Below are 6,680 nucleotides of genomic sequence, written 5' to 3'. Positions count from 1 at the left end.
TGATTTATTTGGGCCAACTCTATGGTCTTAAACACCCAAAAGAAAAGTATAACCAAAGAGTAAAGTCATCAGTATATTTCTTTAAGAGTTCAAGGTATTACACTTCCCAGAAATTAGGCTTAAGTTTATACAAAAAGTTATTTAGACAATTATTTCTCATTGATGATTTTGTTCCTTACCAGAAAGTGTTGCTCAGAAATAAGACTTCAAATCTTGGTCTCCAATGCTGTAGTGCCCACCTGTAGCTAAGAGAGACAACCAGCTATTGTTCTAAAATGATGGGTAAATTTGTTTTCTCCCCACATCTAGAAGCCTTTGAGAGGGAACTGACACCGATTTTAACCACTCCAACAGCTATTGAAATACCTGAAAGCAAATCCTGAATCCATCACTCTAGAGTCCAACCTTGCAAGACAAAAGAAAAATGAGGAAGAATCCAGCAGAGGGATGCTTTTGGAAGCTTTTGTCATGAAATTCCAATGGACTCTCATATGAACATCTGACTATTGCCCTGTTCTGTCGTTTTTCTAGTTCCCTGTCTAGAACCTGTAATGCTAATTGCTCTTGCCTTTATTTTTCCTTCACATCTCCTATTCATGATTAAAAGACTTTCTTTTCCTCCTTGAGATAAGAGTTATGCAATTTGGGAATCTTTTAGATAGACCCACTGAAGGGGTACTCCAGTTGCCTTATCCTGCATCCCTGTTCTTCATGGAAGAAGCCAGAGCAGTCTGTGTTCAAATTACCTATTGGAAATTTGGGTAACCTCTTCAGAGGATCATGTGATAAGAATAGGAGGTAGGATTTTGCTAGGTAGTTATGGTAAAAAGACCCCAAAGAAAAGTAGCTAGTTTCTTGTCTAAAACTCAGAATGTTCTTGGGCCTCTTAGCCAACTACTCCATTCCAAAGGCCAAAAATGTCAAAAAATTTTGGGAGTCTTTATCTAATCTTTAAAAGATTTAAGAGTTACCTCTTCAGAAGGGGGAATGTTAGAGTAGCCATAAGAACCGTTAAAAAATAAATAAATGAATCAAAGAAGAAAGAGTACATGAAGTTATCAGAAAAATATGATGGGGAGATATGGGAGGGTTTGGAAGGGAGGGATGGGCATGGATTTGATCACACCTTATATACATGTATGAAATTCTCAATAAATTATTTATTTAAAAAAATCAAAAAAGAATAAAATGTGTTATAACTTGGGAGATCATTCAAAGGATTTAACATAAAGTATACAACATATATATGCACGCATTAGTATGCCTTTCTAAATGTTATACCAACACAAGCACTTGTGATAGATAGATAGATAGTAGATAGATAGATAGATAGATAGATAGATAGATAGATAGATAGATAGATAGATAGATAGATAGATGATAGATAGATGGATATTATGTATGGGTTAGAATTATACAGTCTATATATTTTATATTATGGGTTATAGATACATGTTAGAATATGCATATGATGGAGAACATGTCCCTTTTCTCTCAGAGATTTGGTGGCCTTGCTTAATAGTACACATTCTGTGTCATTTGTTTTCCCTGAATTTTGCAATTCAGTTTTTCTTTAGAGCTTAATAATTTTCCATTATATACATATATGTATATGTGCCAGATTTTCATTATCTATTGGTGGACAAATAGATCGGTTCTGTTTCCTTACTATAATGAGTAGAGCAGCAATAAACATGGGGGTACAATACCTCTATGAAAGCATAATTGGGTCATATGGTACCTCTATTTTTCAATTTTTGAGGAAACTTTATATTGATAGCCATACTGGCTGTATTGATTTGCACTCCCAGGAAGCTGAGAAGACCTGCTGATTTTCTGAGAGTCTAGCTTTCCTTCTCTTTCTCCACTGTCCCCCACTCCCAGTCCTAGCTGGGGATGCACAACTTCCTAAAGATGATTTCACAGATTCTGGCCTTTCCTCTCCCTCTCTGCCATCCAACACTAGCAGGTAGAAACCCCCAAGTGACAATCTTCCTGCCATCTGGCCTAGCAGTCACCCAGTCCTCCACACTGCTATGGGACCTAGTAGATTCTGATTGGGAACCATGGGTAGGCATCCCTAGCCACCCCACTCATAGCTCAATCCATGACCCCATGTAGGGACCTCCAGAGCTAACTACCACTCCACCTACCAAGATGCCCTGGGACTGTGTGGTGTCCTTTGCCCCTGACCCCTACCACTTCCAACTGAGGAAGGTGTGATGTCCTGGGCCCCAACCCCATGGACCACCCGAACTTAACACTATGACCCCAGCCTCTGCCATCCAACAACCTCCTGTATAAACTGCTGAACTCTCTACAGGCTTCAGAAGATCAGCAGTGGGAGTATTCCAAGCCCACAGAAAGCTTGCTCCTATGAACAGACGTTGCACCTAAGACTAGCTGATTTAAATCTACTCCTGACACCCCAATCACATATCAACACAGAGTGGGCCTGAGGCTGAACATCAAGAATCATCCTGCTAAACCACAACCGGACAAGTTGGGAGAAAGAGCAAACAAACACCCATTAAACACAGGCAAAATAGATAGGTTCCATTATGAAAGCAAGAAACAAACAAACAAACAAAAAACATGAATAACAGAGAAATATGTCTCTACTTCAGACACAGATCTTGGAGTAATGAATCTGTAACTGAGCTGAAAGCCACCTGTCTCAAGACTAGCTCCCATAGTTTCAGAATTTCTATGCAAGCTGCAAAGGGAGAAAATCAATCAGTGAACCAATCCCAGCTTTAAAGTCTAATAATCACAACGACTGGCACAACAAATTACATCGTTGTAGTAGTGAGTAGCACGTTTGTCTTGGGGGTAATAAACAGCTGTCTAATTGAACTTAAAGCCTTTTCAATGGGAGGGAACTCATGGTGGAACTCTCACCAGCAAAGATTCCTCATGCAACAGTGTGATGCACACAGAAAGCGACAACTTTTCAAGGTATAGAATATAAGAGACTTCAGAGTACACACCTTGGGCAGGACTCTTATTAAACTTCATTCACTCGTGGCTCAGGAAACATTGTGGAAGAGGGGGCCAAAAGATTGTAAGAGTCAGGGGTGGTGAATAATCACAAGGAAACAGAATTTTCTAGGCTTCTGAGAATTTTCTCATAGGAATTTACAGTAATGGTGACAGCATGCACAAAACCCTTGCAAATGCAAATCACGCAAAAACCTAGTATAGAACTGGGGAAGTGGGCAGGAGGTCCCAAACCTAGCCAAGGGACTGTTGACTGAAGGAGAGTGGACATTCTTTAAGGGAGTGATTCTAGACAGGCTGACTAGACTCCAGCACACGAACTTGCACAGGACATCTGGGTACAAAAGCTTGACTCGATAGGCCTTAACATATATTATAGAATCCATAAAATTGGCAGGGGTCATGGGGGTGCAGGGAGAGGGAGTCTAAATATGATTAAGATTTTTGTATGAAATGCAAAAAATTCATCTAAAATACACATAAAAAGGTAATATGGCCCTTCCAGATATGAAAACACCCATCATAATGTTTCATGAGAAAAGCAACCCAGCTGATGCACAAGACAATGGTTTCAAAATAACAATTATAAATATGTTCAAGAAACTCAAAGAGGATATGAATAAAAGACTAAATGAAAAACACGAAAACAAAAACAAGTTGAAGAAAGTCAAATAACTCTAGATTTGAAATTAGAATTTAATAAAGATGTGGAATATATGAAAAGCCAAGCTGAAATCAAACTTTAAATGAAAAACAAAGAAAGTAAAACAAAAACCTCAGAGGAAAGCCTTACATATATTGGATCAAGTGGAATAATGAATATCAGGTCTCAACAAGGTAGATGAAATGGATCACTCAGTGAAATATAAAATCTAAACCCCAAACACAATATGTAGAAACCCTGTTGCACTATAAAAAGACCAAACCTATGAAAAATTTGGTATGGAAGAAAAAAATACTGAGGACAAAGGCAGAGAAAATGTTTTCAACAAAATCCTACATGAAAATTTCCCAAATCTAAGGAAAGAGCTATCCTTAGGCATACAGAATGCCAAATATATTGGCCCAGAAAAGAAACTCCTCATGTTAGAGTCAAAACACTCAATATAAAGAACAAATAAAAGATACTGAAAGCTGCAAGAGAGGAAAACCAAGTTACTTACAATGGCAGGCCTATTAGAATAAGAGGTGAGTTTTCAACGGAAACTGATTGTCTACAAGCCTTGAAAAACTACAGATGTCAGCCAGGCAAACAGATGTAGGGAAAATATATGTATTTGTAACTGAAGGAGAAAAAAATTTTTCCATGATAAAAACAGATTTAAGGAATTTATGTCCACAAAGCCAGCATGGTGGTGCATGCCTTTGAACCCAGTACTCCTGAGGTACAGGCAGGTGGATCTCTGTAAGTTCAAGGCCAGCCTGGTCTACATAGTGAGTTCCATGCCAGCTTCGGCTACAGGGACATCCTGTCTCCAAAAGACCGAAAAATTGTGCTTTGGTAGGATAAGTCTGAGACCATAGCACCCAGGCTGAGAGTGCCTGCTCCAACATGGATTGTAGGGGCTGAGATTTCAGCAGACCCCTGAGAGTCCCAAATTGCCCCCCTCCCATAAGGAACTTCCCAAATTTTGCTCTGAGGGGTAGAAGTCCAAACCTTAGAAGGAAGCCTGAGTGTACCTGACTGTAACCTGACTTGGGCTTCTGTGGGAGCTATTGAATAGCTGATCTGAAGCCATCAGTTCCCTCCAAAATAAAGCCTGAAAGAACCTGAAACCCGAACCAATCAGCTTTACATAATCAATAAGAAAACAACAAAGGCACATCAATAATACAAACAAAAGCAAACTTCAACTTAATTTTCATACCAGAATCACAAAGAAAAGAAATTCCCATAACAAAATCACAAAGAAAAAAATAAACTAGAAAGCCAAAATACTATGTCCCCACCAAACTCCACCTCTCCTGTAGAAAAGTTCCATAAGGAGAACCCCTAGAGATAACCCAGGACACAGAATTTAAATGAGCAATCAATCATAAACATGATAAAGGAATTCAACAAATTTAAGGAACACACAAACAAACAAATCAAAGAACTGAAAGACGATAGGGATAAACTTCTGAATGAATTCACAAGAGAAACAGTGAAGAAAACTCAGGAGAAATGAAGAAGGAAGTGAAAAACTCAAGAAGCCAATTTGAAACAACAGGGGAAAGCCTCACCACTAGAATGAATAAAACGGAAATGAGACTATCAACACTGGAGGATAAAGTTGAAGAACTGGACCACTCAAGCAAACATGAAAAATTAAAAAAAAAAAGAAACAAAAAACCAGGAATGGAATTTGCATGAAATGTGGGACACCATGGAAAGGCCAAATGTACGTATCATAGGCATAGAGGAAGGAGAAGAATTTCAGGATAATGGTATTGACCAGATCTTAAACAGGGTTGTAGAAGAGAATTTCCCAAAATTAAGGAAAGACATCCCCATACAAAGACAAGAAGCACAAAGAACATCAAATAGGATCAGAAAAGAAACTTCCCATGACATATCATAGTAAAAACACTAAATGTACAGAACAAAGAGAGAATACTGAAAGCTGCAATAGAAAAACAATAAGTCACATATAAATGAAAGCCCATCCGAATTACAGCTGACTTATCAATGCAAACTACAAAACCCAGAAGAGCATGGACCAAGGTATTTCCAGTTCTAAATGACAATAGATGCCAGCCCAGAATATTCTGCCCAGCAAAAATGCCTATTATAGTTGAGGGGGAAGAAAAATCTTTCTTGACATGAATAGCCTGAAGGAATAGATGTTCACAAAACCAACCCTTCAAAGAATACCTGAAGCAATACAGAGAATGGAGAGAGGAACAACTATACCCCAGGGGCAGCCAAAGAAAATAAATAAAGCTATAATTGAGGAAGCACAAAATCAGACAAAGAATGAAAATAGCAATCAAAATGATGAAAACCAAGATACATCTTTCAACAATACCTTTAAATGTTAATGGACTGAACTCCCTAGTCAAAAGACAGAGGCTAAGTGAATGGATTAAGAAACAAAATCCATCTTTTTGTTGTCTGTAAGAAACCCATCTCACCTTCAAGGAATGGCACTACCTTAAGGTGAAAGGAGGGAAAAGAATATTCCAAACAAATGACACTAAGAAACAAGTGGGGATTGCAATTCTAATATCTGACAAAAAGACTTCAAAGTAAAACAAATGAGAAGAGATAAAGAGGGTCACTTCATTCTGATCAAAGGAACAGTTAACCAAGAAGATATTATAATCCTGAAACTCTGGTGTGACCAAATCCATAAAACAACACTACAGAACTTTAAGACACAGATTAACCCCAACTCATTAAGAGTAGGGGACTTGAATACCCCACTGTCTCCATTAGACAGGTCAACTGGACAAAGAATAAACAGAGAGATGTCTGAATTAAATGATACCATACATCAAATGGACGTAACAGACACCTTTCAAATATTATACCCAAGCACCAAAGAACACACATTCTATTCTGCACTCCATGGAACTTTTTCAAAAACTGACCACATATGGGCCACAAAACAAACCTCAACAAATACAAAAAAAAATTGAAATAATCTCATGCATTCTATCAGACAGCAATGAAATAAAGCTCAAAATTAACAATGGAA

At 38.1% G+C, this 6,680-nt stretch overlaps 1 protein-coding gene across 2 annotated transcripts in view; it reads right to left on the bottom strand.

Moving 5' to 3' along the window:
- The window catches only part of Hmgcll1 (3-hydroxymethyl-3-methylglutaryl-CoA lyase like 1), a 228,034-nt gene that overhangs the window by 40,145 nt on the left and 181,209 nt on the right, over window positions 1–6,680 (bottom strand). The gene's annotated exons all lie outside the window — the stretch shown is intronic.

Source organism: Nannospalax galili, unplaced genomic scaffold, assembly GCF_000622305.1.
Source record: "Nannospalax galili isolate Female #2095 unplaced genomic scaffold, S.galili_v1.0 scaffold522, whole genome shotgun sequence".
In the NCBI taxonomy this organism is placed as follows: Eukaryota; Metazoa; Chordata; class Mammalia; order Rodentia; family Spalacidae; genus Nannospalax; species Nannospalax galili.
The sequence above is the reverse complement of the archived record's forward strand: the minus strand, read 5'-3'. Positions and strand labels throughout refer to the sequence as shown.